The sequence below is a fragment of the Bos grunniens genome, chromosome 4 (assembly GCF_055505025.1).
Source record: "Bos grunniens cultivar Pamir isolate PY7600 chromosome 4, Bosgru_T2T1.0, whole genome shotgun sequence".
NCBI lineage: Eukaryota > Metazoa > Chordata > Mammalia > Artiodactyla > Bovidae > Bos > Bos grunniens.
Window position 1 is genome coordinate 65,517,274 of NC_141168.1, and position 9,921 is coordinate 65,527,194.

At 38.2% G+C, this 9,921-nt stretch overlaps 1 long non-coding RNA gene across 1 annotated transcript; it reads left to right on the forward strand.

The window, feature by feature from the left end:
* Positions 1–972: 972 nt before the first annotated feature.
* On the forward strand, positions 973–9,114 carry LOC147374275 (uncharacterized). Its single transcript, XR_015162579.1, has 2 exons — positions 973–1,480; positions 8,247–9,114. It is a non-coding gene; the product is annotated as an uncharacterized LOC147374275 (long non-coding RNA).
* Positions 9,115–9,921: the final 807 nt, after the last annotated feature.

Consider the following 9,921-nt stretch of genomic DNA (forward strand, 5'->3'; position numbering starts at 1 on the left):
TTTTCTTTTATTTATTTATTTTTTAAATTTATTTATTTTAGTTGGAGGCTAATTACTTTACACTACTGTAGTGGTTTCTGCCATACATTGATATGACTCAGCCATGAGTTTACACGTGTTCCCCATCCTGAACCCTCCTCCCACCCCCCTCCCCATCCCATCCCTCCGTGTCATCCCAGTGTTAGTAGTGTTTAGATACAACTCTGTTTTCCCTTGTTTCTTTGCTCTTTCAAAATAGTGGTCACCTTGAAAATAAAGCATAAAAGAATCACCTAAGAACTTAAGTGCCTGCACTTGTTCAGGATTTCACAGGGGTTTTGTGGGTTTCAGGTATAAGAGAATATGGGGAAAAAATTTCACTAGTCGGTGCCGTTGCCTCAGAGCTCAATTTTAGTTATTCTCAGAGATTTTAGCATCACACTCATTGCTTATTTATATCTTCCCTCTTTTTTTCCCACTTTGCAGATAATTGCTACTTAATTGATACTGCTTTTATGCAAACCTAGTCACAAGACACATTGCTAAATAGAGGAATCATTAATCTCTTTGTGTGTATGTGTGTGTATGTCTGTTGTAGATTTCCTTGAAAGGGTGCCTGGAGTAAGCAAAGTCATTAGCAGTTTATTTGCAACAGTGCACTTAGGAAAAGCTCTGTGGAGAACACATCAACAGTCAGTATGTAACTGAGCAATTAACACAGGACTTCTGTACTTTGGGGTGTTAGCAAGGGAGTAAACAGAAGCAAATGTGAAGTGTTTGTGCTGTTAGCATGCACAGTCTGTTCTGACATATGCAAATACCACTTACGCTTACAGAACCTGCAGCCCCTGTTGTATCATGACCTTACTGATGAAGCCCTATGACAGAAGTGCTTCATTTGCACTGGGTGCTATTAATTATTAACAGACCAGTAGCACCTCCTCTTGTTATTAGAGCTCTGCAGAGAGCCAGGTGAGAAAGTATCACAAACAAGTTGGTAACACTCTGATTCCCAGTTCACCTTGACTAGTGCTCTCTTACCAGAAAACTCGTTGAAAATAGAGAACAAATAAGCCCAGAGACGTGGACTGCAAAAAGATCAAACCAGTCAATCCTAAAGGAAATCAACCCTGAATATTCATCGGAAGGACTATTTCTGAAGCTGAAGCTCAACACCTTGGCCACCTAATGATAAGAGCCAACTCATTGGAAAAGATCCTGATGCTATGAAAGACAGAAGGCAAAAGGAGAAGGGGGCAGCAGAGGATGAGGTCGTTAGATAACATCACTGACTCAGTGAACATGAATCTGAGCAAACTCTGGAACATAGTGAAGGATAGGGAAGCCTGGTATGCTGCTTTCCGTGAAGCTGCAAACAGTCAGACGTGACTTAGCAACTGAAAAACAACAAGGCCAGAGACCAGAAAGGATTTCAAAGAACTGACAGATGGGATCACCTGTGTAATCCAGACATGAGTTTGAATAGTTTTTTCCATGGAATGTAGGTAAACTCTCTGATGATCCAGTGGTTTCTACATGAAGGCTAAAGAATTCTGATCTTGGGTGGATATGTATGTTAGATATTAATTTACCATTCTTCCTTCTTTGACAAGGAGCTGGAAAATTATTGCTCACCAGAATAATTAAAATTAGAAGCAAATGGCATGGCTTTCTCTCCTTGTGTCTTTAAAGGACATGTCATAAGCCTTACTTATCATATTACTTGAATCCTGGAATAGAAAACAAATTTTATGTTGTAAAATGTAATACCTTCCATCTCACTGTCAGTAAGTACTGAGATTCCTCATCATTAAAGATATATTAAGTATTTCCAAAGTTATCTATACATCTTAGAAGTGGTTACACTTAATTAAAAAGAGAGTAACAACAAAGATTATTCTAGATCCATTTTAATCTGTAAATGAGCAGCTTATTCATAGGTAGCCTGACAAAAGATAAGTGATTGATATTAACTCATTAGGATTGTTTTTAATTCTCTAAATTACAATATGATATAATTTTAGGATGATGAAGGGAGACTTTTCTTCAATTCTTTATTTTATAAAGAATTTTTTGTAATCGTGCACTGCTAGATATGTGCATATATTTTGGACTTCTCATATTTTTCTCTGACTGAGCTAGACTCAGTTTAAGTACATCCTGTTAAAATGAATTAATTTGAGCCATTAGTATATTCTGCTATAGATATCCTAACATTTACTCTGATCTTATACCAAAACCCTGGTTTTCCATCATCTCTTTGTATAAACATCTTATATGGAGCCTGACTGAGGGTATTAAGGTAAGGGGCTAAAACAACATATCTCAGAGTTATTGAATTGAAATCCTATCTCTGTAAAAACTTAATCAAATAAATGAAATATGAGGGGGATACCTCCCTCCTCCACTTCATTCTGTAATGGAATTCTCAGATTTGAGGGGAAATAGCAAATACTAAATCATATGCAGAGTGTAAATCTTTATTTGCTCATAACCTTAACAATATCATCTCCATCTTTGAGTACTGCCTATACTTTTCTAGGTTTTAAAATACCTGTCCAGAATAAAGTAGATTTTTTTTCCTAGTCATATTCTAAACATACTGGGTATAAACTTAATAAAATAAAATTTATTTCATTTATTAAAATAGTATTTAAAATTTAGAAATATCATCTATCAAGTAAGAAATATTTTCCACGATAAGGGTATGAGTATAAATAGGAAGTAAGAAAACTAGAAAAGTGAATAAGGAATTTGTGCAAAATAACTTTGCTTTGAATGCTTTGATTTTTGAACTGGGACATGTCCCTATATAACAGGAACTCTCAAAGGAAAGGTTTAAAATCTAAGTACTATGTTAACTATGGTGAAATGGGATAAATCTAAATGTACTGAATCCTGGAATCTGGCATCTGGTTCCTGGGCTGTACCTGAGTGTGTAGAGGGGAAAGTAACAAAGAATCTCTATGGGTCTTTCATGTTTCTAGGTGTCTTGGAAGAAGAACCCTTTATTCTAGATTATCTTTTTAAGGATGTTTGCACAGAAAACAATTTTAGAAGATAGAGATGGTATCTCCCTCCAGAGGAAGGGGGAGATTTGCTTCCTGTCTTGTATAATAAAAATAATGTCTCTCTCCAGGGCAATGTCAGGCATGATGACTGCCCATTATAAAAGATTTGGGTTCCTACATTCAGAGTTTATCTCCTGGAGTGCAACCTATTGCATGTGCAATTACCATCTGGCCCTTTTGTAAGAACTTGGGCTCAGAAACTATGCATAATATATGCTGACTTTCATGCTGGTTTCTGTGCTATGAGTAATGAAGTCCGTTGACATTGGAAAAGGAGTCTCACGTCTACTGCTAGTATCCATAAAACTGTGTCCAGTTAACTTGTTATCTCCCCTGTAAAGTAAAGCTCAGACCCTTCACAGTTCTTGAGAGTTTGGTGGTGAATATAGGATAATGACAAAGATATGCTTTCTGGAAGAGGAAAAATTATTGCCTTGCAAGGCAATTAATGGTATTCAAGGAGGTCCATAGGAATCAGTAATAAACATATAGATCAAATTGCATGGCCAGCCTTTCAGTAAATGGTACTGTTTTATTACTTATGAGTGAGGAAGTGTTAGGGAGGTGGTTGTAGGCCGAGTACCAGGAGGTAGGTTCAGAAACAGATGTGTAAATAGTACCCTTGTTGTTGCTAGCTCTGCTTTGAAGGCAGAGGGTGAGGATTCCTGGATAATCCAGCAGTCAGTCTCAGGTCTGCCCCACTGTCACCCAGACAACAACACTTAAGAGTCATCCTGAGTAGGCAGGTAATTCCAATCCATTTCAGCCAATACCTACAGAATGTGCACTACACTGGGTCGAAAGAGGAAAATTCCTAAATAGCATGGGCAGGACTCAGACAAATTTTAGAATGTTGGCTGGTTTGCTTGAGAGATGAAGAAATGAGAGGCCGGAGACTTAACTGCTTGTTTAGGATAATGCAGTGGCTGGAAGTCTCATAGGTCAGCCCGAACCACAGTCTCTTATGACAAACTTAAATCCATTCAAAGATTACAGGAAAAGGTCAAAAAGGTCTTTTTGTTGTTGTTTTTGTTTGTTTGTTGCAGTGGTTCATGGCTGCAATAAGGGAGCTAAGGCCCTCTTATGGAGATTTCTCTGAAAGATCCTTTGAGAAACCCCAGGTGAAGCATTGACAGGACTTTGGACTCTTACTGCCCTGATAGGGCTAACAATTCCAGTGGAGTTTATAGAATTCACCCAGTGGAGAATGAGAAGCACATCTAAAGACATTTAGATAAATTATTGCAGTCAGTCTTGACACTGTAGAAAATTGTCCTAGCCTTTATATTGAAATTGGGTGTGAACTTAAGATATACGGCTTTGACAATGGGATAGCGAATGATGTAGATGAAGGTAGATTCCTTTAAAAAACAAACAAACAAACAAACAAACAAAAAACTGCTATATAATGTAGATTCAGCTAGATTCCTTAAAAAAAAAAAAAGATAAGACTGCTATGTGAGTTAAGCCCAAGTCAATCAATGTATGCACTTCTCAGGGCCATAGTCTCAAATATATTTGTCTTTGGCTGCTGAATCAAAGGGTTCCTAAATCTAAAATATTGGTGCCAGCAATGATGACTTTTCTGCCCCATATAGGTCTTTGGTGGGCCAATACCATTAGAATTTTGCTTGGTTGAGCCATGAACAGCCACCATATCACTAGAGACCTAAAGTAGATGTGCTTTATATAATAGCCTAGCTCCAACTCTCACCCTGCACATTCCTTCTCTCCTTCTCTAGCCTTACTTAACTACCTTAAAAAGAAAGATAATTAGGGGGGAAGGCGAAAAGCTTCCCCATCCTGAAGAGGAACTGAAGTCCATACATACCCATTTTAGTAATCTGGGGAGCTTTGGAGAGGGTAAGGACTCAGACTTTTACAGCTCTGTTTGGTGTAGGCAAAAAATTACTATCCTATATAGTCCAATGAGGGGGGAAGTGAAATGAAAGTGAAAGTCACTCAGTAGTGTCTTTGCGACCCCATGGACTGCCAGGCTCCTCTGTCCATGGAATTCTCCAGGCAAGAATACTGGAGTCAGTAACTGTTCCCTTCTCCAGGAGGGGAAAGGGACACCCAAATTCAACTGACAGGCTTTGGGCAAGGTTTGCAGTGGGGAAAAGAAGTTACAGTGATCTCTTGTAGGTGAGATCCTTTGAGTTAATTCAATGTGGCATTGTCATGACCTCCATTGCTGAAAGTATAACTGAATTGATTTTTCATGTGATGGTGATGTGAATGTTCATAAAATCTAGGGGAACTTTTCTGATCAAGAAGAGGTACATCTGGAGAAGTGCTAGGGGGACACACAAAATATGTATTGACCCATCTCCCTATCATCTGTGGAGCCTAAAGAAAATCTTCTGGCTAAATGGAAACCTGAATTCACAGAATTTCCCCTGAATATCTAGGCCTGGTTCATTGAATGATTCAGCGAAGCAGATATCTGGTGGTGTACACTGAAATGTTGAGGCTTTTCTACCTTAGTGCCAACTATCCAGGATCAGAGTCTGCGGTTGTTTCTCTTAGTAGGGTAGAGCTCAAGACAGTTCTCATAGCCATAGCTATTATTGTCCTTGGTGAACCTAGTTACAGTTTTAATGAATCTTGGGCTGTTGCCTAGTAGCCTAGATGTTTATTCTGCCACTTGGGAAACTATAAACCAGCAGTTTATAAGCCTCTTCCTGGCAGATTAGCTACATCTGACCTTAGGCCTCCCTTCAGGATTATCAGTGATACTGCACCATTTTTGATACCTCCTCAGGTTATTATGTTGCTGTTCTAGTCCAGTCTGTCAACTGGCTACTAATAGGTATCAGGCTTTCAGTTTTCCAGTCCATTCGTAGTTTGAAAATCATGCAACAGCCAGTGAACAAGAGGATGGTACTCAAGGTTTTGATGGTCTTCCATGCATGCTACTGTTCACTATCATCTGGTATTGCTGAGTGTGGGAATGGTCCCATAAAACATTGACTTCAGAAGCTCTCTGCTTCCCCCTCACCTTTTCCTGGTCCACACAGTTCAGAAAGACTGATCATGGATATGACCTTCTATGGAAATGGATCATCTCCTCTTGACCACTTTCTGCATAATGACCATAATAATCAGGGCAAAATGAGGGAGGTATATAGACATATTTTGAAATTTTTGGAATATGGGTCATTACTGGGCATGATGAATTTTTCTTATCTCCAAAAGCAACTCCAGGCAAGAGATGGTAAGACACTGTAATAGAACCAATAGTGGGAGTGGCAATGATGAGATGACTTTGAGAGAACTATCAGAGGAAACATTAGCAGGATATGATGTATTTTTGGATGCCACTATGTCAGGCAGAAGGAAATGGCAACTCACTCCAGTGTTCTTGCCTAGAGAATCCCAGGGACGGGGGAGACTGGTGGGTGGCCCGTCTATGGGGTCGCACAGAGTTGGACACGACTGAAGCGACTCAGCAGCAGCATGTCAGGCAGGGATGAAAGGAAATTCTGAAAGAGAAGATGTTAACAATGATACCCAGGTCAATTGTGATATGCTAATTAGGAGATGGAAGCTGAGAATGAGAGCTGATCTGGATTAGGTTCTCACTGAATAACGACCTTCTTTATGAACATGTTGAACAAGCAAGTGGATGTTTTAAAGCTAAAGAGTGAGTTCTGGACTGGAAGTGTAGATTTTGGAGCTACTGATCCAAAGAAAAGATTTTAAATTATGGTGCAGAATGAGATTTCCCATAGAGAGCATATGACATGTGACAAAAATTCCAAAATTGGAAATGTATAAAGCAACATTTTTTATGGTCAGCAAAAGAAATTTAGACAAGGAAAGTAGGGATATTGAATTTAGAAAGAACTTTTTTAGAAAGTGGCAAAATGAATGACTTTTCTTATTCTGAAGAAGAGGAAAGTTAGTCCTCTATTGGAGGAAGATAGTCCTCTCTATAGGAGAAATGCAACTTCTCTTGCTGCTGCTAAGTTGCTTCAGTCGTGTCCGACTCTGTGCGACCCCATAGACGGCAATCCACCAGGCTCCCCTGTCCCTGGGATTCTCCAGGCAAGAACACTGGAGTGGGTTGCCATTTCCTTCTCCAACTTCTCTTACTGACACACATTAGTTTATTATAGTAAAGCATTTTTCCACTGACATTTTTAAAAGCTCAGTGATATTTAGATATTCAGAGTGAAAAAAATGTTTTGGTGAGTATATATATATATACATACACACACATGATTCTAAAAGTGCTGTGCTTAGTTGCTCAGTCCTGTCAGCCTTTTTTTGACCCCATGGACTGTAGCCTTCCAGGCTACTCTGTCCATAGGAATTCTCCAGGCAAGAATACTGGAATGGGTTACCATGCCCTCCTTCAGGGGATCTTCCCAACCCAGGGATTTAACCCAGGTTTCCCACATTGCGGGCAGATTCTTTAACATCTGAGCCACCAGGGAAGCCCATGAATACTAGAGTCAGTCACCTATCCCTTCTCCAGGGCAACTTCCTGACCCAGGAATCAAGCCAAGGTCTCCTGCATTGCAGGTGGAGTCTTTACCAGCTGAGCTACCAGGGAAATGGGTACCTTAAAGTGCTACCCATTTCTTTTCAAGGGAATTAGTAAATGCAAAACTCTATGTAATCTTTTTGGCAAGAAGAAATTTTCAGAAGACAGTGATTCTCAAAACAAGTAACTAAAAAAGATGTGATATATTTATCTCCCTAAAAAAAGATGGCATAGATTTTTAAATGTATTGAAACCTGTCTGACAAGAGGGGGAATCCATTGGCCATGTTCATCAAACCATGGATGAATGTTTTTTCCACAGCCATTCCGGTTCTCCAGGCCAAATGGGAAGAGAGAACTAAGAATGCAGACGTGTACAATTCATCCCTAGCTCAGGCGTGTCAGAATCTATTTTAATTTCTCTTTATAAATAGCATTTCTTTTTAAAAACAAATCGTAATGCCTAGCAATAAAGAATATTCTAGAGAAGTGCCAACTATGATGGTAGTTACATTTGCCAACCCTTTGCCCTGCTAAAAAATTGGATGAGAATATTATGTTTGGTATAGGATTTGAAAGACTGCTTCTTTATTTCAAGTGTTTGGAAATATTATGGAAAGGAGCTCTTGAAAATACAACAAAACATATCAAGGAATTAACTGTAAAATATCAACCCTCTCACATGCTCTGTTTTTCCATCCTCAGCCCCCATCCATCACCTCTAGCATATTATAGAATTGAAAATCAGAACAAAGGGATGAGAAGAGACAAACCACACAGGACCTGACATGTTTGTGAAGAATGACAGGTAAAGTGGTCTTCTGTGTTACTTGCTGAAAGTTTCATTACAGAATAGTAATTAAAATTATCCCTCACACTGGTAAATTAGAAGTAGAACATGCTATTTCTCTGAAATATTTCATAGACAAAACTAAGAGTTATGCCTCCTGCGCGCTCCTGACAATTTGTGCAATGTTCCCAGATTCTCTCCTCATCAATTTTCTTCTTGGTTTTTGAAAGAGAGAGGCCCAAGTCATTTTCCAGACCTAGTTCTTTGTGCTTGGTATTGCCTTAAAAGGAATGTGCTGTGAGACTGTACATTTTAAGGACAAGGGAGGCTTACTGTGTAATCTATGCACCACATGAAGGATTTATAAAATAAAAGGCTATTTATAGATTATGATCTAAACTCTCATCACGTTCTTTTCCTTCATAGAGAATCCCACTTGGATTTCTCTCCTTTCTCCCTTCCTTGCTAATTGAATCTTCCTTTTTTAATGTTTCTTTTGTCTCTTCTTTGCTTTCTTTGAAGGGGAAGTTAGGATTTTATTCTCGTTTTATCCCTTTTCACCTTGTTTTCTATTGAACAGATGATCTATTGTTTTGTCCCTCACCACTAAGTTGGGAAATTCTCCACATCATTTATTTAATGAACTAATTACAATTCTTCTGACTTTAATTTGGTCAATTACAACTTATGTTTGGTTACCTCAAGTTCCTAGACTGACACAAATTGTGTCACTTCTAGCAGCTACAAATGCCATTGAAAATAAAAATTTGGTGTCGTTTCAATCAGTCAGCTCTCCCTTCTCCTTTTTAATTATTTATTTTATTTTTAAGGCTCAAACTTCTGTCATTATGAAGAGGGTTGTTCATTATTCCAAAAAGTGCTAAGAACAGGATTGCTACCCAAGCAGAAGAGAATCTGTTTTAAGTGGTGAGACATTTGGGTTGATTGTGGAAGAAAAAGGTGCCTCAAACCTTCCCTTCACTGGTAGAAATGCTTTATTTTAGAATTCTCAGACTTGGTCCTTATTCACTTATTCTTAAAATAGAATGTAGTGACATTTATAAAAGGACAGATGAATTCTTTCTTTCTACCTAAATGCTTTAAAATTTAAACACTTCCTTTAAAAAGATTAAAAGAGTGTATCTATTAACACTAATATACTTAAATTAGTGGATTCAGATCTGTAGAACGTTAAAACAATAAGATTAAGTGTTGAAAGAGTCATCCTAAATATTTATTTAGCCCCATCTACCTATATCTCTGTAATTGGTATTTCTCCAAGATACAAAGAAAGCAGAATTCAATTTGATTCGACAAATATTTATTAAATTACTTTTATGGCCAAGACACTGTGCTAAGTACTGCATGGAATACAAATACAGAAAATGTTTTCTAGTAAGGGCTTGAGTTCAATACTGTTTATTTCAGACAAGATTTATTGAGCAGCTAGGTACCGTGCTGATTATTAAAAGATACAATACATTTTCTGTAGGTAAAGAAACTTGCAGCCTTGTAAGTTGGAATTGATGAAGCCTTAAAATCATATTCAAAATTGTGTGTGCATACATGAGGTATGCGTGTGTGTGTGTG